Genomic DNA, 24,960 nt, shown 5'->3' on the forward strand with positions numbered 1-24,960 from the left:
TGGCATCCCAAAGTACTGGGATTACAGGCTTGAAGGAATGTGTTTTCTTTATGGCAAAATTGGAAAATCTAGAAAAGCACAAAAAGCAAAATTAAAAACCACCTCTATCCTGTCACCTAGAGATAACCACATGTGCAAGCATGTAATTCCAGCACTGTTTTTATGTGATCATTAATAGCTATATTTATTTAGTGTTAGCTATGTGTTTTATTAACATATGTGTTTCCCACTTTGGTCTCATTTATTCTCATGACTTTGTGAAGTAGGTGTCTTTTTTTTTTTTTCATTTTACAGATTAAAAAACAGGTTCAGAGAAATGTGACTTGCTTAAGGTCACTGTTCATTCTCTTATATAAAATACTTTTTCCTTTTAACAATATATTATAAGCTTTTCCTCCACAATTCAACATATTTGTACAACATTATTAAGGCTTTTACAAGTTTAATTTTATAAGTAGGTAATACATTCGTGAGGTTAAAAAGATATGAACAGGTTGGTGGGAACGTAAATTAGTTCAACCATTGTGGAAGACAGTGTGGCGATTCCTCAAAGACCTAGAACCAGAAATACCATTTGACACAGCAATCCCATTAGTATACACCCAAAGGAATATAAATCATTTTATTATAAAGATACATGCACATGTATGTTCACTGCAGTACTATTCACAATAGTAAAGACATGGAATAAACCCAAATGCCCATCAATGATAGACTGGATAAAGAAAATGTGGTACATACACACCATGGAATACTATGTGGCCATAAAAAGGAAGAAGATCATGTCCTTTGCAGTGACATGGATGGAGCTTGAAGCGTTGTTTTCGGTCATTAGTTATTATTAGTTTATAATAAAAGAGAAATATGGAAATTATTTACATGATGAAAGATTTCAGAACTTCAGTGGAATGGGCAGCTTCATGTTGATGCCATTTCAACAGTGACTTATTTCAGTCTATGTACTTTCCAAGAATGTCACTATCTCTAAATAGGAAATAATCCTTGTCATCTAGAACTACTTTGGTGCCTCCATATTCTGGCAGAAGAACTTTATCTCCAACTTTCATGCTAACTGGTTGAATCTCTCTACCCTTTCCTTTAGAACCCGATGCAACAGCGACTACTGTTGCTTGCAATACTTTTTCCTTGAGATTTTTCTGGAAGCATAATGCCTTCTTTGGTTACAGTTTCAGCAGCACTCCTTTCAACCAATACTCGGTCAAAGAGTGGAAGAAACTTTCTAAACGCTTGTCCTGCCATGACTCCCTCCGCCTCAGACTCGTACTCTGCTGTAGCGTAGCGCCACAAGGAGAGACTCGCGGTCCGGCCCTGGCGACACGTCAAAAAACCGGAGCTTGAAGCCTTTATCGTCAGTAAACTAATTCAGGAACAGAAAACCAAACACCGCATGTTCTCACTTATAAGTGGGAGCTGAACGACGAGAACACTAGGACACAGGGAGGGGAAAAACACACCCCGGGGCTTGATGGACGGTGCGGGGGGAGGGAGAGCATCAGGATAAATAGCTAATGCATGTGGTGCTTAACACCTAAGTGATGGGTTGATAGGTGCAGCGAACCACCATGACACACGTTTACCTATGTAACAAACCTGCACGTCCTGCACATGTATCCCTGAACTTAAAATAAAATTATATATATATGGGTTTATAGTAAAGAGTTTCCTTTCACCTTTGTGCCCCATCTGACCAGTCCTCCTACCAATAACTTGTTCTTTCTTGAGTCTCTTTCCAGAATCTCATGATTATATAAAGAAATATACATATATGTTTATTTTTCTGCAAAATATTGCATGCTGTAAACACTGTTCCTCACCTCGTTTTTTCTCACTTAACAAAGTATCTGGGAGAATTTTCTATATTAAATATATGGAGAACTCTCTCATTTCTTTGTACCACACTGCAGTAGTCTACTATATGAACATAGTACAATTTATTTAACCAATTCAGTATTGACAGACATTTGAATATTTTCCTCCATATTTTGCCCTTTGAATAACGCTGTGATGCATAACATGGCAAATGAGCCATTTTATATTTTTAAAAGGCTCCATGGTACTCCTGTTGAGTTATGTGCTGCAATTTATTTAACCAATCCACTAAGGATGGATATTTAGGTTATTTCCGGGCTTCCCTTATGATAAATAATGCCCCTGTGAACATTTCTGCCCATAAGCCCTTGTGCTCACTTTTGATCTTTCTTTAAGGGAAATGTTATGAGCATCGTTAAGACTTTCAATACATACTGCACACCTGCCTCCAGGAAAAAGCAGTGACAATTGCTGGTGGCTGGGTCTGAGAAGGTTGATGCCTGGTAAAAGTGCCCCAAAAGGACATTCTTGGGAGATGGCAGCTGGGGGTACATGAGAGAAATGAGGAAGGGTAGCTCAAGCCACAGGTCAGGAGCAGCCAGAGCTGGAAAGTCCTTCAGACCTCTTTACCAAGAAAGTAACCATGCTCAGTGAGAGGAAAAGACTTACCTGAGTTCATATGGGCTGGAGCTGGGACTGAGTCTTGGAACTTCTGAATCACTGCTTAGGCCATAGCTCAGTGATTAGGGACATGAGCTCTGAACTCGGACTACCTGGTTTTGAATTCTCTTAAATCTTTGCTAACTTCATGCTTTGGCACAGGGTACCATACCTCTTTCAGGCTCTCTTTGCTAGCTTCGTGTTTTGGCACATGGTACCATACCTCTTTCAACCTCAGGTTCCTCATCTGTAAAACAGAACATGCTCCATTTAATTGTTGTAGGGAATTAAAGTAGATAATCTGGTATAGAACAGTGGCCAGCACACATTTTTTTTTTATGTTATTAAATGTATCTGTTATCATTATAATTATCAATTTATTCCTGGTGTCTCTTGAGTTAATCCAAATAAAAATGAGCAGCATGGGAGATACTTCCTAGGTGCCAAGTAAGACTCAAGCTGTTGATAGATAGATACACTTTGATGGCTATAGGGATGTCCTAGTATCTCCAAAGGTCAAATCACTTATTCTGCTATAGGCCTCTTCTCCAAGTCTTGAAGTTCTGGAGGCAGAGGTCTTGGGGACAAGCAGGCTGAAAGATAGTTTCCATCCATTTCTTTTTTTATTAATACAAATATTTGTACACATTTATGGGATACATGTGATAGTTTATTATATTTGTTACACAGACTGTGTAATGATCAAGTCAGGGTATTTGGAGTGTCCATCACCTCAAGTATTTATCATCCCTATGTTACAGAAACATTTCAAGCCCTCTCTTCTAGCTATATTGAAATATATGATATATTGTTGTTAGCTATAGTCACCTTACTCTGCTATCAAGCATTAGAACTTATTCCTTCCATCTAACATCTAACTGTATGTTTGCATCCATTTGCCAACCTCTCTTTATCCCTCCCCCTAATGCCTTTCCCAATCTTCCCATTTCTTCTTTGCTTGTGTCCTAGAAGATTGGACCACTCTGACTGACTAGAGGTACTCTTCACTTTGTGAAACTCCCTGTGGTCCCCTGATAGTGCAGGGCTTTCTGGCTGCTAGTGTAACCTGGTCCGCTAATCATTCATTATTTCAGCAAATACGTATTAAGGGTCCACTATGTGTAAGGTGGTAAGGATTCAATGTGAACAAACACTTGATTCTTGCTTAAACGAAGCTTAGTATATAGTGGGGGTGTATCAGTCAGCTATTGCAGTATAACAAACAACTCCAATATTTTAGTAGCATGCAGCAATAAGCATTGGTTTTGCTTATGCCTCTGTGGTTGGCTAGGGTATGACTGATCTAGCTGGGCTCAGTGGGGCATTCTAAGTTGCAGGGTGAGTCTGGGCCTGATCCACACAACTTTTGTCCTCCTTGTGCCAGAGGACTAGCTGGGCATGTACTTCTCATGGTGATGGCAGAAGCACAAAAGCCCTCTTAAGTTCTAGATTCAGAAATGGCACATCATCACTTCCACCCGCATTCCATCAGCTAAAGCAACTTATATGGCTGAGATCAAAGTTACAGGATGGAGATTGCAAAACCACATGGCAAAAGGTGCAGGCAAAGGGAAGGATAAAGAATTGGGGACAGTTTTTCAGTCTGTCACAGAGGAACACAGACGTTAATCCAATCGTCCCACAAAATGTAATTATAAACTGTGACTCATTTTGCGAAGAAAAGTTCCTGAGTATGATAGACAGAACTGACCTGGTTAGAGGCACTAGGGACAAGTTTCCTAAAGAAATGGTGTTTAGGATGAGAGTTCAGGATGACAGGGAAAGACATCCAGCAAAAGGAAACAGCACATGCAAAGTTCCCAGGTCAGGTGGAAGCTCATGTTCTGAGCAAGGGAGAAGGAGTGAGATGAATTTGGAGAAGTGGGCAGAGACCATATTATCAAAACTCTTGTATTAGTTTGTTTTTGCACCACTATAAAGAAATACCTGAGACTGGATAATTTATAAAGAAAAGAGGTTTAATTCACTCACAGTTCTGCAGGCTGTACAGGAAGCATGGCCTCAGAAAACTTACAATCAAGGTGGAAGGCAAAGGGGAAGCAGGCATGTCTTACATGGTCAGAGCAGGAGGAAGAGAGAGAATGGGGAGGGGCCACATGCTTTTAAACAACCAGCTCTCGTGAGCAGTCACTCACTATCATGAGAACAGCACGGAGAAATAAATCTTCTCCCATGACCCAATCACCAGGCCTACCTCCAAATGGGGATTACATTTCAACATGAAGTTTGGGCAGGAACACAAATCCAAACCATATCACCCCTGAAAGCTCTGCCAAGGATTTCGATCTTGGTCCTAAGAGCAGCTCATGTCTTGGAAATGCAGAGTACTGACTTCTTGTCTGTTCCTTTGCTAGGAGTATGCCCATCCTTCTCCTTGCACAGTCCTGTTCGTCCCTCAGGGTGCATCAGGAGTATCACCTTCAGAAGCATTTTAGCTTCTCTGATGTTATGGACTGAGTGTTTATGTTCCTCCCCGCCAAATTCACATGTTGAAATCCTAATGCCTGATGTGATGGCATTAGGAGGCAGGGCCTTCGAGAGGCAATTAGGTTTTGAAGGTGGAGACCTCATGAATGGGAATAATGTCCTTATAAAAAGGGCTCCAGAGAACTCTCTTGTGTCCTCTTCACTGTGTGAGGATAAAACAAGAAGTCATCAGTCATCAGCCAAAGAAAGCCCTCATCCCTATCTGACCTTACTGGCACCTTGATCTTGGACTTCCAACTACCAGAATTCTGATAAATAAATTTCTGTTGTTTATAATCCTCCTAGTCTGTCACAGCCATACCTCATTTTATTGCATGTCTCTTTATTGCACTTCACAGATTATTGCACTTCCTACAAATTGAAGATTTGTGGCAACCCTTGTGAGCATCAAGCAAGTCTAACAGCCCCATTTTCCCAACAGCATGTTTTTACTTTTTGTCTCTATGTAAAATTTTGGTAATTCTTGCAATATTTCAAACTTTTTCATTATGTATATATAATATAATATAATATATAATATATATTATACATATAATGACCTATAATAAGTGATCTTTGATAAAACTATTGTAATTGTGTTTGGGCACCATGAACCCCACCCATATAAGAAGGCAAACTTAATCAATAAAAGTTGTATGTGTTCTGACTCCCCTCAACCAGACATTCTCTGGTCTCTCTCCTCCTCCTCAGCTCTTCCTATTTCCTGAGACAAAACAATATTGAAATTAGGCCCATTAATAACCTTACAACAGCCTCTAAGTGTTCAAATAAAAAAAAGCGTTGCATATCTGTCACTTTAAATCAAAAGCTAGAAATGATTAAGCTTAGAAGGCATGTCAAAAGCCAAGACAGGCCAGAAGCTAGGCCTCTTAAGCCAAACAGTTGGTCAAGTTGTGAATGCAAAGGCAAGGTTCTTGAAGGAAATTAAAAGTTCTACTCCACTGAGCACATGAATGATAAGAAAGTGAAACAGCCTTATTGCTGATTTGAAGAAAGTTTTAGTGGCCTGGATAGAATATCAAACAGCCACAACATTCCCTTAAGCCAAAGCCGAATCCAGAGCAAGGCTCTAACTCTCTTCAGCTCTATCAAGACTGAGAGAGATGAGGAAGCTACAGAAGAAAAGTTTGAAGCTAGCAGAAGTTAGTTCTTCAGGTTTAAGGAAAGAAGCCATCTCCATAACATAAAAGTATAAGATGAAGCAGCAAGTGCTGATGGAGAAGCTGCAGCAAATTACCCAGATGCTCTAGCTAAGATCATTGATGAAGGTGGCCACACTAAACAACAGGTTTTCAATGTAGTTGAAACAGCCTTCTATTGGAAGAAGATGCCATATAGGACACTCATAGCTAAGGAGGAGAAGTCAATGCCTGGCTTCAAAGCTTCAAAGGACAGGCTGACTTATTTGTTAGGGGTTAATGCAGCTGGTAACTTTAAGTTGAAGCCAAAGCTCGTTTATCATTCAAAAAATCCTAGGCCTCTTAAGAATTAATACAAAATCTACTCTGCCTTTGCTGTATACGTGGAACAACAAAACCTGGATGACAACACATCTTTTTACAGCCAGGTTTACTGAATATTTTAAGCCACTGTTGAGACCTGCTGCTAAAAACATTCCTTTTAAAATATTACTGCTCATTGACAGAGCACTTGGTCACCCAAAAGCTCTGGTAGAGATGCACAAAGAGATTAATGTTGTTTTCATGCCTGCTACCACAGCATCTACTTTGCAACCCATGGACCAAAGACTTCCAAGTCTTATTATTTAAGAAATACATTTTACAAGACTATTGTTGTCATAGACAGTGATTCCTCTGATGTGTCTGGGAAAGTCAATTGAAAACCTTCTGGAAAGGATTCACCTTTTTTTTTTTTTTGAGGCGGAGTCTTGCTCTGTCACTCAGGCTAGGGTGCAATGGCACCATCTCAGCTTACTGCAGCCTCCACCTCCCGAGTTCAAGCAATTCTCCAACCTCAGCCTCTTGAATAGCTGTAATTACAGGTGTGCACCACCACGCCTGGCTAATTTTTGTATTTTTAGTAGAGACGGGGTTTCACCATGTTGGCCAGGCTGGGCTCGAACTCCCGACCTCAAGTGATCCACCTTCCTTGGCCTCCCAAAGTGCTGGGATTACAGGCATGAGCCACCACGCCCAGCCAAGATTTATCATTCTAAATGTCATTAAGAACACTTGTGATTCATTGGAGAAGGTCAAATATCAACTTTAGGAGGAACTTAGAAAAAGTTAATTTCTTCCCACATGGATAATTTTTGAGGGGGTTCAAGACTTCAGTGGAGGAAGTCACTGCAGATGTGGCGAAAATAGCAAGAGAACTAGAGTTGGAAGTGGAGCCTGAAGATGTGACTGAATTGCTACACTCTCACAATAAAACTTTAGAGGATGAAAAGTTGCTTCTTATGGATGACCAAAGAAAGTGGTTTCTTAAAATGGAATCCACTCCTGGTGAGGATACTGTCAACGTTGTTGAGATAACAACAAAGCATTTAGAATGTTCCATAAACTTAGTAGATAAAGCAACTGGCAGGATTTGAGAGGACTGACTCAGATTTTGAAAGAAGTTCTACTGTGGGTAAAATGCTGTCAAGCAGCATCACATGCTACAGAGAAATCTTTCATGAAACAAAGAGTCAATTTATGTGACAAACACCATTGTTGTCTTATTTAGAAAAATTGCCACAGTCATCTCAATCTTCAGCAACCACCACCCAGATCAATCAGGAGTCATCAACATTGAGGCAAGACCCTCCACCAGCAAAAGGATTGCTACTCACTGAAGGCTCACATGGTTGTTAGCAATTTTTAGCAATAAAGCATTTTAAAATTAAGGTGTGTACATTTTTTTTAAAGGCATAATGGAATTGCACTCTTAATGGACTATAGTATAGTGTAAACATAACTTTTATATGTACTGGGAAACCAAAGAATCTCGTGTGACTTGCTCTATTGCATTATTTGCTTTATTGCAGTGGCCTGGAAATGAACCCACACTATCTCTGAGGTATGCCTGTACTTTGTTGTAGCCCAAACAGTCTAAAATACCTGGACTGCTAGTTACTCTCTCTCTGGCTCTCCCTGTGCTGGGTAACAATGTCTTCTGTGACCATGCAGGGCTTCCATTTCAGTGGGTTGTCTTCATTGCAGGGCTGTGTGCTTTTGGAAGACTGAGATTATTCTGTATTCTTCTCTGCCCCTCCTGTGCTTGGCAACCGACTTTGGCCCAGATCAGTTGCCCAGGAAATGGTTATTGTTTTGAAAATTAAATAAGATAATGAATGCAAGAGTGCTTTGTAAAATATGAAGCATCACCACGTTATTACCATCCATGTTATCTAAATGTTGCTGTTGCTGTCTTCCCTGGTGGGAGAAGTTCTCTCAGTTATAAGAGGGGATCTGGCATGGTGGGCGACAGAGAGTAGCAAACTCGAACCCTCCCAGGGGCCAGGGAGGTAAAACAAATGAATAAAGCAGGGCTCGTGTAAAACAATAAGGAGTGGTGGGGATTGGGGCAAACTGTAATAGAGCATCTGTATTCAGCTCCAGCCAATTATGTCTAGGAAGAATTGTGGGCTCTAAGCTAACAGATCTGATTATTTTCAAGAGAAGCTAAAAATCCAGATTGTATTTGGTGCAACAGACATTTTTACATATTGGCAATTTAATTAAAAAAAAAAAAACAAAAACCCAACCTACTACGTAGGTCAAAGAAAACAGAGCCAGTGGCCATTTAGGCCTATGGTCTTGCGTTTATGACCTTTAGAGTTAACAGAATGTGCCTTGTAGCCAGATAAAAGCAGGTCTAAATCCCAGCTTCTTTTCTTACCTGCTTTGTTACATCAGGAGGATAATCTGAGCTCTCCGATCTTCAGTTTCCTCTTTTCCAAGATCAAGACAATAATAGAATATACTGCACAGGGTTTTAGTGCAATGTATTTAGTATAGGACCTGATATACCATAAGCACTCCATAATGATCCACAGTAATCACTCAATAATGATGTACAGTAAGCAGTCAATAAGCACTCAGAATATCACTGTCGCTGCTGATTATTGTTATTGTTACCTCCCACCAGGCAGCTTGGAACATGGGTTTTTGGGCAGGAACAGTCTTGTGGAGCTGGGGGAGAGAAGTTGGTGGTTGTGGTTAAGTTGACTTAAAACTCCCTGAAGGTGGGGCGGAGCAAGATGGCCGAATAGGAACAGCTCCAGTCTCCAGCTCCCAGCGCGAGTGACACAGAAGACAGGTGATTTCTGCATTTTCAACTGAGGTACTAGGTTAATCTCACTAGGGAGTGCCGGACAAACAATGCTGGTCAGCTGCTGCAGCCCGACCAGTGAGAGCTGAAGCAGGGTGAGGCATCGCCTCACCTGGGTAGCGCAAGGGGGAAGGGAATCCCTTTTCCTAGCCAGGGGAACTGAGATACACAACACCTGGAAAATCGGGTAACTCCCACCCCAATACTGCGCTTTACCAAGGGTCTTAGCAAAGGGCACACCAGGAGATTATATCCCACACCTGGCAGGGAGGGTCCCATGCCCACAGAACCTCCCTCATTGCTAGCACAGCAGTCTGCCATCTAACTGCGAGGCAGCAGCGAGGCTGGGGGAGGGGTGCCCGCCATTGCTGAGGCTTAAGTGGGTAAACAAAGCCACTGGGAAGCTCGAACTGAGTGGAGCCCACAGCAGCTCAAGGAGGTCTGCCTGTCTCTGTAGACTCCACCTCTGGGGACAAGGCACAGCTAAACAAAAAGCAGCAGAAACCTCTGCAGATGCAAACGACCCTGTTTGACAGCTTTGAAGAGAGCAGTGGATCTCCCAACACAGAGGTTGAGATCTGAGAATGGACAGATTGCCTGCTCAAGTGGGTCCCTGACCCCTGAGTAGCATAACTGGGAGACATCCCGACTAGGTGCAGACTGACACCCCACACCTCACACGGCAGGTTACACCCCTGAGACAAAGCTTCCAAAGCAAGAATCAGACAGGTACACTTGCTGTTCAGCAATATTCTATCTTCTTCAGCCTCTGCTGCTGATACCCAGGCAAACAGGGTCTGGAGTGGACCTCAAGCAATCTCCAACAGACCTACAACTGAGGGTCCTGACTGTTAGAAGGAAAACTAACAAACAGGAAGGACACCCACATCAAAACCCCATCAGTACATCACCATCATCAAAGACCAAAGGCAGATAAAACCGCAAACATGGGGAAAAAGCAGGGCAGAAAAGCTGGAAATTCAAAAAATAAGAGCGCATCTCTGCCTCCAAAGGAACGCAGCTCATCGCCAGCAACGGATCAAAGCTGGACAGAGAATGACTTTGACGAGTTGAGAGAAGAAGCCTTCAGTCCATCAAACTCCTCAGAAGCAAAGGAGGAATTACATACCCAGCACAAAGAAACTAAAAATCTTGAAAAAAGAATGGATAACTAGAATAATCAATGCAGAGAAGGCCATAAATGACCTGACAGAGATAAAACCATGACACGAGAAATACGTGACAAATGTGCAAGCTTCAGTCACTGACTCGATCAACTGGAAGAAAGAGTATCAGCGATTGAGGATCAAATGAATGAAATGAGGTGAGAAGAGAAATCTAAAGAAAAAAGAGGAAAAAGAAATAAACAAAGCCTTCAAGAAGTATGGGATTATGCGAAAAGACCAAATCTATGTCTGATTGGGGTGCCTGAAAGTGAGGGGAAAATGGAACTAAGTTGGAAAACACTCTTCAGAATATCATTCAGGAGAACTTCCCCAACCTAGCAGGGCAGGCCAACATTCAAATTCAGGTAATACAGAGAATGCCACAAAGATACTCCTCGAGAAGAGCAACTCCAAGACACATAATTGTCAGATTCACCAAAGTTGAAATGAAGGAAAAACTGTTAAGGGCACCCAGAGAGAAACGTCAGGTTACCCACAAAGGGAAGCCCATCAGACTAACAGCAGATCTCTCGGCAGAAACTCTACAAGCCAGAAGAGAGTAGGGGCCAATATTCAACATTCTTAAAGAAAAGAATTTTAAACCCAGAATTTCATATCCAGCCAAACTAAGTTTCATAAGTGAAGGAGAAATAGAATCCTTTACAGATAAGCAAATGCTTAGAGATTTTGTCACCACCAGGCCTGCCCTACAAGAGACCCTGAAGGAAGCACTAAACATGGAAAGGAACAACCAGTACCAGCCATTGCAAAAACATGCCAAAATGTAAAGACCATCGATGCTAGGAAGAAACTGCATCAACTAACGAGCAAAATAACCAGCTAATATCATAATGGCAGGATCAAGTTCACACATAACAATATTAACCTTAAATGTAAATGGACTAAATGCTCCAATTAAAAGACACAGACTGGCAAACTGGATAAAGAGTCAAGACTCATCAGTTTGCTGTATTCAGGAGACCCATCTCACATGCAGAGACACCAATAGGCTCAAAATAAAGGGATGGAGGAAGATCTGCCAAGAAAATGGAGAACAAAAAAAAGCAGGGGTTGCAATCCTAGTCTCTGATAAAACAGACGTTAAACCATCAAAGATCAAAAGAGACAAAGAAGGCCATTACATAATGGTAAAGGGATCAATTCAACAGGAAGAGCTAACTATCCTAAATATATATGCACCCAATACAGGAGCACCCAGATTCATAAAGCAAGTCCTTAGAGACTTACAAAGAGACTTAGACTCCCATACAATAATAATGGGAGACTTTAACACCCCACTGTCAACATTAGACAGATCAACGAGACAGAAAGTTAACAAGGATATCCAGGAATTGAACTCAACTCTGCACCAAGCGGACCTAATAGACATCTACAGCACTCTCCTCCCCAAATCAACAGAATATACATTCTTCTCAGCACCACATCACACTTATTCCAAAATTGACCACATAATTGGAAGTAAAGCACTCCTCAGCAAATGTACAAGAACAGAAATTATAACAAACTGTCTCTCAGACCACAGTGCGATCAAACTAGAACTCAGGACTAAAAAACTCAATCAAAACCGCTCAACTACATGGAAACTGAACAACCTTCTCCTGAATGACTACTGGGTACATAACGAAATGAAGGCAGAAATAAAGATGTTCATTGAAACCAATGAGAACAAAGATACAACATACCAGAATCTCTGGGACACATTTAAAGCAGTGTGTAGAGGGAAATTTATAGCACTAAATGCCCACAAGAGAAAGCAGGAAAGATCTAAAATTGACACTCTAACATCACAATTAAAAGAACTAGAGAAGCAAGAGCAAACACATTCAAAAGCTGGCAGAAGGCAAGAAATAACTAAGATCAGAGCAGAACTGAAGGAGACAGAGACACAAAAAACCCTCCATAAAATCAGTGAATCCAGGAGTCAGTTTTTTGAAAAGATCAACAAAATTGATAGACCGCTAACAAGACTAATAAAGAAGAAAAGAGAGAAGAATCAAATAGACACAATAAAAAATGATAAAGGGGATATCACCACCAACCCCACAGAAATACAAACTACCATCAGAGAATATTAGGAACACCTCTACACAAATAAACTAAAAAATCTAGAAGAAATGGATAATTTCCTAGACACTTACACTCTCCCAAGACTAAACCAGGAAGAAGTTGAATCCCTGAATAGACCAATAGCAGGCTCTGAAATTGAGGCAATAATTAATAGCCTACCAACCAAAAAAAGTCCAGGACCAGATGGATTCACAGCTGAATTCTACCAGAGGTACATGGAGGAGTTGGTACCATTCCTTCTGAAACTATTCCAATCAATAGAAAAAGAGGGAATCCTCCCTAACTCATTTTATGAGGCCAACATCATCCTGATACCAAAGCCTGGCAGAGACACAACAAAAAAAGAGAATTTTAGACCAATATCCCTGAGGAACATTGATGCAAAAATCCTCAATAAAATACTGGCAAACCGGATCCAGCAGCACATCAAAAAGCTTATCCACCATGATCAAGTGGGCTTCATCCCTGGGATGCAAGGCTGGTTCAACATATACAAATCAATAAATGTAATCCAGCATATAAATAGAACCAAAGACGAAAACCACATGATTATCTCAATAGATGCAGAAAAGGCCTTTGACAAAGTTCAACAGCCCTTCATGCTAAAAACACTCAATAAACTAGGTATTGATGGAACGTATCTCAAAATAATAAGAGCTATTTATGACAAACACACAGCCAATATCATACTGAATGGGCAAAAACTGGAAGCGTTCCCTTTGAAAACTGGCACAAGACAGGGATGCCCTCTCTCACCACTCCTATTCAACGTAGTTTGGAAGTTCTGGCTAGGGGAATCAGGCAAGAGAAAGAAATAAGGGGTATTCAGTTAGGAAAACAAGAAGTCAAATTGTCCCTGTTTGCAGATGATATGATTGTATATTTAGAAAACCCCATCGTCTCAGCCCAAAATCTCCTTAAGCTGATAAGCAATTACAGCAAAGTCTCAGCATACAAAATTAATGTGCAAAAATCACAAGCATTCTTATACACCAGTAACAGACAAACAGAGAGCCAAATCATGAATGAACTTCCATTCACAATTACTTCGAAGAGAATAAAATACCTAGGAATCCAACTTACAAGGGATGTAAAGGACCTCTTCAAGGAGAACTACAAAACACTACTCAGTGAAATAAAAGAGGACGCCAACAAATGGAAGAACATACCATGCTCATGGATAGGAAGAATCAATACTGTGAAAATGGCCATACTGCCCAAGGTAATTCATAGATTCAATGCCATCTCCATCAAGCTACCAATGAGTTTCTTCACAGAATTGGAAAAAACTGCTTTAAAGTTCATATGGAACCAAAAAAGAGCCTACATTGCCAAGACAATCCTAAGTCAAAAGAACAAAACTGGAGGCATCACGCTACCTGACTTCAAACTATACTACAAGGCTACAGTAACCAAAACAGCATGGTACTGGTACCAAAACAGAGATATAGACCAATGGAGCAGAACAGAGTCCTCAGAAATAATACCACACATCTGCAGCCATCTGATCTTTGACAAACCTGAGAAAAACAAGAAATTGGGAAAGGATTCCCTATTTAATAAATGGTGCTGGGAAAATTGGCTAGCCATAAGTAGAAAGCTGAAATTGGATCCTTTCCTTACTTCTTATACGCAAATTGATTCAAGATGGATTAGAGACTTAAATGTTAGACCTAATCCCATAAAAACCCTAGACGAAAACCTAGGTAATACCATTCAGGACATAGGCATGGGCAAGGACTTCATGTCTAAAACACCAAAAGCAATGGCAACAAAAGCCAAAATTGACAAATGGGATCTAATTAAACTAAAGAGCTTCTGCACAGCGAAAGAAGCTACCATCAGAGTGAACAGGCAACCTACAGAATGGGAGAAAATTTTTGCAATCTACTCATCTGACAAAAGGCTAATATCCAGAACCTACAAAGAACTCAATCAAATTTACAAGAAAAAAACAACCCCATCAAAAAGTGGGCAAAGGATATGAACAAGATACCACCTCACACCAGTTAGAATGGGAATCATTAAAAAGTCAGGAAACAACAGGTGCTGGAGAGGATGTGGAGAAATAGGAACACTTTTACACTGTTGGTGGGACTGTAAACTAGTTCAACCATTGTGGAAAACAGTATGGCGATTCTTCAAGGATCTAGAACTAGAAGTACCATATGACCCAGCCATCCCATTACTGGGTATATAACCAAAGGATTATAAATCATGCTGCTATAAAGACACATGCACACGTATGTTCATTGCGGCACTATTCACAATAGCAAAGACTTGGAATCAACCCAAATGTGCATCAGTGACAGACTGGATTAAGAAAATGTGGCACACATACACCATGGAATACTATGCAGCCATAAAAAAGGATGAGTTCGTGTCCTTTGTAGGGACATGGATGCAGCTGGAAACCATCATTCTCAGGAAACTATTGCAAGAACACAAAACCAAACACTGCATGTTTTCACTCATAGGTGGGAACTGAACAATGAGATCACTTGGACTCAGGAAGGGGAACATCACACATCAGGGCCTATTTTGGGGAAGGGGAAGTGGGGAGGGATTGCACTGGGAGTTATACCTGATGTAAATGACGAGTTGATGGGTGCTGATGAGTTGATGGGTGCAGCACACCAACATGGCACAAGCATACATATGTAACAAACCTGCACATTATGCACATATACCCTAGAACTTAAAGTATTAAAAACAAAACAAAAAACAAAACAAAACAAAAACAACTTCTTGAAGGTTTTGGTGCTGAGAATGAATGCCACTGGAAATGCCCATCTTTGAGGCTCAGGGAGAATAACATGAGAAGGGATCCCTGGGCATGTGAATGAATGACCTGCCCTATCTGGAAGATCCAGGCAGCTGCTGAACAAGTGCACAGGTCATTAATTAATTAATTAATTCACTCATTCATTATTTCCTGATTCCCTGATGGATGCTACCTTGTAAATAAAGTGCTAGGGTGCCAACAGTAGCAACAATAGTTCCTTCCCTAAAGAGCTGTCATCTAGGCAAAGAGTGAGGTGAGAGAATGACGGGAAAGCAGTATGGTCACCATATGCCTGTGCCATTCACCAGCTGTGTGATGTTGGGCAAGCTACTTGACCTTTCTTTGGATCATGTTTTCTTATTTGCAGAATGGAGATCATTGAAGCACTGGCCCATGGGTTTGTCATGAAGAATTACTAGGTTAAAACAGGTAAAAGTGCTTAGAGGGCCAGGGACAGTGTCCTAGAGGGACCGACAATTGAGCTGATGTCTTGACCATGTTCCTCAGAAGCAGACTCTGAGATGAGGACTTGAGTCCAAGTGAATTATCAAGGAAGTGCTCCTAGAGGAACTGGTAAGGGAAGGGGAGGTAGGTCCAGCGAGGAAAGGCTGCCAAGCAAGAGTGCAATTTTAGACAAAAGTGCTGTGGAAGGTGGCTCCTGTTTGATCCTGAAGGGGATGTCTGGAGTGTAAATTACACCTCAAAGTTGTCTTGAAAACAGGGTATTAAGTTTGGCCTAAAGCTTCCTCCTTACAGATTCTAAGTTCAGTCCAAAGATTTCTCCATACACAGTGAACTTAACCTAACTGAATGGGTAAACAGACTGTAACCTATTCTTGTGTCAGTCTTCGAGTTTTGGCCAATCAAAGGGGTCCAACTGTTCAAACTGTGTTCAAGTGAGGCAATCACTGGGCTACAACCAATCCAGCTGTTTCTGTACCTCACTTCCGTTTTCTGAGCACCACTTTCCTTTTTCTGTCCATAAATTCTCTTCTGTCACATGGCTACACTGGGACCTCTCTGAACCTGTTCTGGTTTGGGGGATGCCTGACTCATGACTCCTTCTTTGTTTAATTAAACTCAATTAAATTTAATTTGTCTAAGTTTTTTTTTTTTTTTTTTTGGTGGGGGGGAAATAAGCTCCCAGGAAGTCACAACTCTCTGCCTGAGCACAGAAAAAAGCCCCAGTAGCCCAAGGGCGGTCCTTGAAAGAAGAGGTGCAGGCACAGGCCATTGTAGTCAGAAGAACATCTAATCTGGGGGTGCAGACCTGAAAAAATGGATCTGTAGGAATTTGGATGGAGCTCCAATAGTGTCAGCTTCAGCTGAAAGGAAGCAAGCATGGTTCTGAGCAGTAAAAGGTATTTGCTGGAAGTTGGTGCAATGATTCTGAAGGTGTGGAAAGACCACTGAAATGTCAGACTTAAGATATCAGTTTGATTCCAGCATAGCCATGTACTTCTTTGAGCAATACTGATAATAATCATAGCAGCCAGAGTTTATTGAGTACATACTGCTATGAACTGAATTCCATCCCCCTTAAATTCATATGTTGAAGCCCTAAACCCCAATGTGACTATATCTGGAGATGGGGTCTTTAGGAGGTAATGAAGTTTAAATGAGGTCATAAGGTTGGGGCCCTGATCTGATAGGATTTGTGTTATTACAGTATGAGACACTGGAGAGCTCATTCTCTCTCTCCACCATGTTAGGACACAGTGAGAAGCTGCTATGTGCAAGCCGGAAAGAGAGACCTCACAGAAACTGAACTTTGCTGTAACCTTGATCTTGGAGTTTCCAACCTCTGGAACTATGAGAAAATAAATTTCTGTCGTTTAAGGCACCCAGTCTATAATATTTTGTTATGGCAGCCCGAGCTGACTAAGACACATACTATGCCAGGTACTGTTTAAATCACTACACACATCATCTCACTTAACCCTTACAATCAGCCTAGGAGGCAAATTCTATTAACGTCCCCGTTTACAGGTTGAGGCTATAATAATATTAGCTACTATTTACTGAACATTTGCAATGTGGCAGGCACCATGCTAAACACTTTATATTTCCTCCCTCCCTCCCTCCCTTTTCCTTTCTTTCTTTCTTTCTTTCTTTCTTTCTTTCTTTCTTTCTTTCTTTCTTTCTTTCTTTCTTTCTTTCTTTCTTTCTTTCTTTCTTCTCTCTCTCTTCCTTCCTTCCTTTCTTTCTTTCTCTTTCCTTCCTTCTTTCTTTCTTCTTTCTCTCCCTTCCTTCCTTCCTTCCTTCCTTCCTTCCTTCCTTCCTTCCTTCCTTCCTTCCTTCCTTCCTTCCTTCTTTCCTTCCTTCCTTTCAAGACAGATTCTTACTATGTTGCCGGGGCAACCTTGAATTCTTAAGCTCAGGACTACAGGTGTGTACCTCTGCACATAGCTTATACTTGTTTTCAAATTGAATTCTCTGAACACACCTGGAAGGAGAAGAGGGCACTAAAGTTAATAAAATTAAGTAATTTGTTCAAGAACACAGGGCTGTAACACAGTGGTAGAGCCGGAATTAAAACCCATGGTATTCTAAATCTCTGCTCCATAAATTTGCAAGACAGGTTGCACAGCTAGTAAGGGGTGTGGCCACTTGGATTTCAGAGCCATGGAAGTCATCTGCTTCTTGAAGTCTTCTCCTTACCTATAAAGGGGATGGTGCCTCCTTCCATCCTTTCTTCTCAAGGGAATCAGGAGAGTGCCTCGTTATTGAGAAAGGTTATGTTTGGTGATTCAGGACTGCCTTTCCAAGCCACACAGCAGACCTCTGTAAAGCATCCATGGAAGAGCATCATTACATTTGTCCTTCATGCTTGTAGAATCTCAAGGAGAAAACCTGTTTCCTCATACGCTCTTTCTTGCTGTCTCTCACTGTTTCAGAAGAAAATAATTTCCTCCCCAATGTTCAAACTAGATGAGCGTGTGAAGCCCTGAATAGATTATTAAAGGAGCCCACAGTCCGCCTTCCAGTCTGCAATTTAATTAGCTGAAAGAGGCCCCTTAGAGTCAGCCCCAGAGAAATCTTCTATGGCCTAGAAAGCCGTCTAATGAGAGAAGACAGCCCATCGAAGAAGAGGGAAAAGCCTATGTTTGTGTTTCTGCGGGAGGGAGGAGAGACTCCAGCTCCTGTGTGTACCTCCATAATCACTTCCACAGGTACCTCCAGCCAGAAAACTAAAAAATGTAATCACAGAGCTCTCAGTAAACACAGCCTGGGTGGTTGTCGCCCTGTAGCCTGGCACAGAGGACACCTCCTAGGGTTTTTCAGAGAGAGGAAGATTGGTTTTATTTAGAGCTACTGCAAGCCCCAGGTAGCCAGCCTCTTCTCACCACTACAACAGACCAGAGAGGAAAAAACAGACTAAAAATAGCCTGCGATTGTGTTAGGGAGGCCTCTCTCATTTGGAGAGTCACAAGTGGCTGGTTAGAGGGGATGGGAGGTGGCAGGTGACGCCAGTCAAATATCCAGGGAGTCACTGCTTCAAGAACAGCAGGAAACGGCCTGCCTTTGGGAACTTAACAACTCTGCCATTCATATTCAGTCATCCACCCATTCATGTATTCAGCAAACATGGATTGAGCGCCTACTATGAGGCGGGCATTGTACTAGGTGCTGGGATACGGGAGTGAAAATGCCAAATGATTTCCCACTCCCATGAAGCTTCTATTATGGGGCCAGAGACAGACAGCATACGTGAAAAAAACTAACAGGATAATTATAGAAAGTGAGAAGTGTGCTAGGAAGTGAAATAAAAGAGGGGCAGCTCTACAGGGCCCCATCCAACTCCAAGTTCCCAGTGGGATCAGTGGAGGCCTTCATTGTCATACATCTCAGCTTAACTCCTCCCTCTGCTTGGTTCTGCTTCCTTCACTCCCCTATAGGTGCTAATCCCAAAGGCAGTCCCTAGAGGCTTCCTGCGAACAGCTGTCTAACTCAGAGTATGGGTTCCAGAGAATCCAACCTAAGGCAGTGAGTGATGGAAGGAGAACCACTTCATACAGTGTTGATAGTGAAGGCCTGTCAGAAAGAGTGATGTTGGGACCTGAATAATGGGGAGGACCAAGCTTTGAGAATGTACTTGGGGAAAGTGTCTCAGGAACAGGGGATGACTGTGAGATGGGAACAAGCTTGGTGTATTAAAGGTATAGAAAAATGGCCCATGTAGTTCAAGCACAGTGATTCTTGAGGAAAGAGGAGTGAAAGGAGAGAGGACAGCAGGGCCAGGTCTTGCAGGGACCCACAGGTAGCAGTGAGGAGTTTGCATTTTATTCTAAGGGGGTGAGAAGTCACTGGAGAGGGTCAAGCACAGGAATGAAAGGATCCAATTTACATTTTAAAAAGATCACTCTGACTACTGTGAATTCAATTTCACCAGGAAGACAAGACTAACTGACTTGGAAAATTAGAGAATAACCCCAAAGCTATATAATTCTGTACCTATAGAGGGTACTGAATAAGGCTCTTTGGCATGGGTATATTTCATATTCATTGAATATATACTTAGCGAATGTGATAGTTGAACACCTGTTATATGCCAGACAGTGTGCTAGGCTCTGGGATACAGCAAATAAATGGGATAAATAATACCCTGAACCCTCATGGAACTTGCATTCATAGTGGGAAGACTGTGATAATAAAGTGTTCAATCAGGTTGCATAGACTTAAAGCAGGTCATTGGAAATGAAATACATTTTCTGAAGCAGATGGGACTTGAAACAGGTGGGGAAATATGTAGGGAGCAGCCATTGTAGATAGAAAAACTCCAAGAACAATACCAGGGTGGCAGTGGTGAGCATGGTCAAACAGTGTCAATAATTACCATCTATTGAGTACCTGCTATGTGCCAGATACTGTGCTAAGAATTTTGCATCTTTTATATTGTGTAATCTTCAGAGATATCAAATAAGGCAAGCATTATTTTTCTCTCATTTTATAGATGATGAAACCGAGGCTCACATAAATATCTTATTCAAGATCACATATCTAGAAAGAGGGGGATCTGGATTTCCTCCCATGCCTGTCTGACTCAGAAACCAAATCCTATGCCCTGAATCCCTGCACTACAGTGACATTCCAGTAGGTGGGGTGCACCATGGAGAGCACCTTGATTGGCCAGAAGTGGCCCCGAGCTGTCTAACCAAGTCTCCTACCCTTTTCCAGGTACAAGTTCTGTGCCAAGACTTGCATGTCTGCTGTTGTGTGGACACAGCTCTTGGCTCTTCACTTTTTTGCCTATGGCTTTCTTCACCGTATCTTTCCTATGTCTCATTTGGCAAAGATTGCTAAATGGTCGCCAGTATCAGGTTCTGTTTTTTATGACACATGGTTTAATATATTTCTTAACATCCTTTACATTTATATGTGGCAGATGACTGAATTCTGGCCAATGGAGCATGAGTGGAAGTTGGTTACGGCACTTCCAGGTCTGGTTCTTAAAAATCTCCTACTTATGCTTGTTTCCCCTGATGTCCATCTTGGGAGATATTCATTGAAGATGTCAGAGCCACTCTTAACCTGTGTCTTTGAGTAACTGTGTAGGGAAGAGACCACTCACCAACCTGGGCCTACCTTGGGCTATTGTGTGAGAAAGAGATAAAATCTACTGTTTTGAACCATTACATGTTTGGGTCTGTTTGTTACTGCAGCCCAGCCTACACTAACTCATACACTTACTTCCTGTCATGACTCCCAAGGACCCAACTCTCCTTTAAAATATCATTCCAGTCTTTGTTTAGGATTTCTGGAAGAGAAAGTGGCAATTTGGACCATTCCAAAAAATTTAGCTAAACCAAGGAGTCTATAGAAAAAAATCAAAGAGTGAGTGAATGAAAACTTCATGTTTTCTGTAGTTATAGCAATAATGTGATGAGTGACAGAATTTTTTTAAAAGGGAGAAATAGAGAGAAAGAGTCATTCCACCTACTCTGGAAGGCACTGGGGTGTGCGGCAGCAATGGCAGAGGTGAAGGGATCTTGTGGTAGCTTCTCATGGGTTTCTGTCTTGAAGGTTTCCTGCTCTGCCTCAACTTTGTGTTCAATCAGGAGAAAAAGCAGAGATAGTGGGGGTAAGTAAGAGAAGACGAGAGGGCATTGCCCTGTGCAATGTCAAATTCGGGCAAGTGTGAGGAGAACAGCTCTGTTGCAATTAGCTCAGGAGTATGAGCCTTCCTGAAGACTGTATGAGTTCTGGACACTTCAGGAGTCCTCAGCTAGTGACATGGTTGATATGGCTCAACTCATAAACAACTTGGAGGTACAACTTAATTCAGAAGGTGGCTCAATGCAGGTATTCAGGTCCATCACTGGCCCTGTTCAGAGCAGAGATCCCCCTGAGATAGAAGCATAAATAATATGACTTCTCCACCACTTCTGGATGCCAACCCCATGGAGAACCCAGCACTGTTTAATGACATCAGGTTTGAGACCCCAGAAGAACTTTTGGCGAGTGATTTCAGCCTGTCCCCAGTGGAACCAGTTGACTTCTCCTCTCACAAGCCCAAGGCTCCTCTCCAGCCTGTTAGCATGCTGCAAGCTCCAGAACATCCTCCCAAGGCCACAGTCTGCTCCCCAGACCCTTGTGGTGTTCACCTCAACATCAGCAAACATTCCTACTATTCTGACCACAGGCTCTGTCCTGACTCCCTCTCAGGGCACCGGTGGCTAGCAGATCTTACATGTTGTTCACAGCATCCCCTCAGTCTGTCTTCCAAGTAAGATGGGTGACCTGAATGCCATCCCAGTGGTGGTGCAGTCTCTGCCCATGGTGTATACTACTTTGCCTGCAAATGAGGGCCCTGCAACCACTACAGTCCCACTCATTGGAGGAGATGGTGCAAATGCTGGATCAGTGAATGTTGACCCCACTCCATGTCTCCACTGGAGATTCCAAGTGACAATGAGGAGAGTGTAATTAAAAGTGGATCCTCAGCCTCACAGAGTCTGCAGGGACCACAGCAAGAACCAGCAGCAATGGTCTAAATGCAGGGAGGAGTCGCTTGACTTAAGGAGAAGACGGATGCACCAGTGTAACTTTGCAGGACGCAGCAAAGTGTACTCCAAAAGCTCTCACCTGAAAGCTCACCATAGAATTCATATAGGAGAGAAGACTTATAAAAGGACCTGGGATGGCTGCTTCTGGAAATTCACTCATTCATTTGAGCTCACCAGCCATTTCTGCGAGCACAGGCATCAAGCCTTTCCGGTGCACGGACTGCAACCGCAGCTTTTCTGGTTCTGACCACCTGTCCCTGCACCACTGTCGCCATGACGCCATGTGAGCTGCACGGGTCACACTAGAGAAGCTGCACTGGTATCTTTCCTGTTTGTATGTTGAGGTCAGGACCATTTTTTCCTCTTTGACTTCAACTTGCATCTGGAATGGAGTTGAAGCAGCCTGCTGAGCCAAGTTGAGGAGACTGGAGGAAAACATAGCTGGTCTCCCGTGGGGCTCTTCATATTCCACCTTCACCTCTCCACTGTCTAGACCTGTTTTTTTCAACCTCCACATGGTTTGAATTCCAGTGTGACACCCATGGCTGCCCTCCCATCCCCCTGCTCTGAAATAGGACATTTTTCCTGCAGTAACAAAACAGGAATCAAACTCAAGGCTGTGGACAAACATACACTGCTTTTTTCTTTCCTATTTTTCTCTTGTTTTCTAGAACGCTTGTGCATATGTTTTAAAAATAAGTACCTAGCAGTGGTTTGATAGTGTCCTAAATTACTTTTTTCAAGTTCCAAGATAGAAGGAGTGTAACAATGTAATTGATTGGTAAGATTTACGGGGATTCGGTTCCTGAGTGTGAGGCACATTCCCAGTGAATAAGCTGAGTCCCATACCAAACTCAAAGGTTTAAATAAATCGAATCCTATTTCTTCTTAAAGTTTGGTTTTCAATAGAAGAGGGAGAAATAGGGACCGAGAAAGAAGAGAGCTGAGAGAAAGAAAGAGAAGAGGAACTAGAAATATGAGAGAACAGAAAGGATAGAAGGGAAAATAAAGGAAAGAGAGGAAACAAGATAGAAGATACAGAGAAGAAAAAGCATATGTAAAAAAGGACTGAAGGAGCAAAATTAAAATCGAGTCACTCCACAGTTCTGAGAAGATAAGGCTCTCCTAGCAAGATCTCCCAGGAACTCATCACACCCAGCCTCTGAGGTAAAAAGATATTTCTTTCCTGGTCTGGGACCAGGTGTATTAGGCCCATTGCCCTGCTATCTTGCACACCTGCAAAGCATCTGAATACTGCATTGTGATCAGCGGCCTGGGATTAGGTCCCAATCAAACTCAAGAAAATTGTTCTTCCTCCTAGCAGGTAAAAAAGAAGAGGGATAAAGGTTACATCAACAGGGGAAAACCTCAGTTTCAGTAACTTTATATTTAGATTGCAGTGACTGGGAGTTAATTAGGCTTGGTCTTTTTTTCACTCTCCACTCCCCATCTTTTTCTTGAAAAATTAGTTGGAAAATGGGTTCTAAAGAAAAGCAGAATGATCCTCGGGATTGGTAATGGGGTGGTGGTAATGGGGTAGTTAGGAAGAAAGACCCCTCGAAGCGTTTTGGCTCTCACAGGCCTTTTAAGTCAGTATGTTTGTCAGGACTACGAACAGTTCCAGGCTTGCCTGTGGGAGGGCCATTGAGGAAGCTGAGAAGGTGGCTTTAATAAAGGAACCCTGGAAACTCCTGGATAGTGGGTGCCGGCCACCTTATTTAATTATGCAATGATCAGCAACCTTTACATTTTAATTCGGAATCACAGTAATGAAGCCATCCTGCTTCTACTTGGGGCAGACCTGCTCATTCTTCCGTTGCTCCGGAAGGGTCTTCAGCACTAATTGGCTGTTTGGTAGCTGGATCTTGACAGTGTGAGGTAGGTAGCGATCCCCTTGCTTTCATTCTAATGCATTCTCTGGTCTCTCTGCCCTCCTCCTCTTTGATTTGCCTAATTAGTGCTAATAATTTAAAAGCTGCATGGCCCTCTTTTGATCCTGCTGTCGACGGCAGACAGAGCCATTCCATTAGCAGATATTAAATAGTGCTAATATGTGGTGACACACGGTTGGAACTGGCTCGCACACACTTCCAGCCTGGGACCGCAGGGCTGCCTTACACACACACACACACTTCATTCACTTTACTCCTAGAGAAAAGTCATTGTCGGCAGTAGCAGTTTTAAAGCACTGTGTCTTAATAACTGTTTGAGGCCCCCTATATCGAGGGCTGGCATTGAAAAACCACATGATTTATTTCACATTTCAGGGTTTTAATGATTAATTCATGAATGTATCTGCAAGAATGCCAAGGTCTCCAAAATAATGAAAGCCTTTTTTTCCCCTAAAGTTGTTTGTTTTCATTTCAAATCAAAGCAATCTGTCTTGAACATTCATTTCTCTCTCCCTTCACTCCCTTCACCCTGAAAGGGGGGAAAAAACACTACTGCTCATTTCACTGGGGTCTTGATAACATTTTGACAAGTAATATAATTCATTTACATTTATCAAAATAAATAGATAAGTCTTCTATCTTCTCTCTGTTTAGCTGACATGGACAGGCCTTTCACCTCCAGCAGGCATAAATAAGCTCGAGGTCATGTGCAGTGATTCAGCCTGTGTGTTCCCGAATATTCTGAAACT

General features: G+C 42.0%; 2 pseudogenes across 1 annotated transcript; one reads left to right on the forward strand and one right to left on the reverse strand.

Annotated features, from left to right (window-relative positions):
• Window positions 1-828: 828 nt before the first annotated feature.
• LOC112614479 lies at window positions 829-1,392 on the reverse strand (annotated as a pseudogene). The gene has a single exon (XR_003117085.1). The product of XR_003117085.1 is annotated as a 10 kDa heat shock protein, mitochondrial pseudogene (transcript).
• A 20,154-nt stretch (window positions 1,393-21,546) lies between these two features.
• Window positions 21,547-22,606, forward strand: LOC112614742 (annotated as a pseudogene).
• The last annotated feature ends 2,354 nt before the right edge of the window (window positions 22,607-24,960 follow it).

This window comes from Theropithecus gelada, chromosome 20 (assembly GCF_003255815.1).
Source record: "Theropithecus gelada isolate Dixy chromosome 20, Tgel_1.0, whole genome shotgun sequence".
Lineage (NCBI taxonomy): Eukaryota > Metazoa > Chordata > Mammalia > Primates > Cercopithecidae > Theropithecus > Theropithecus gelada.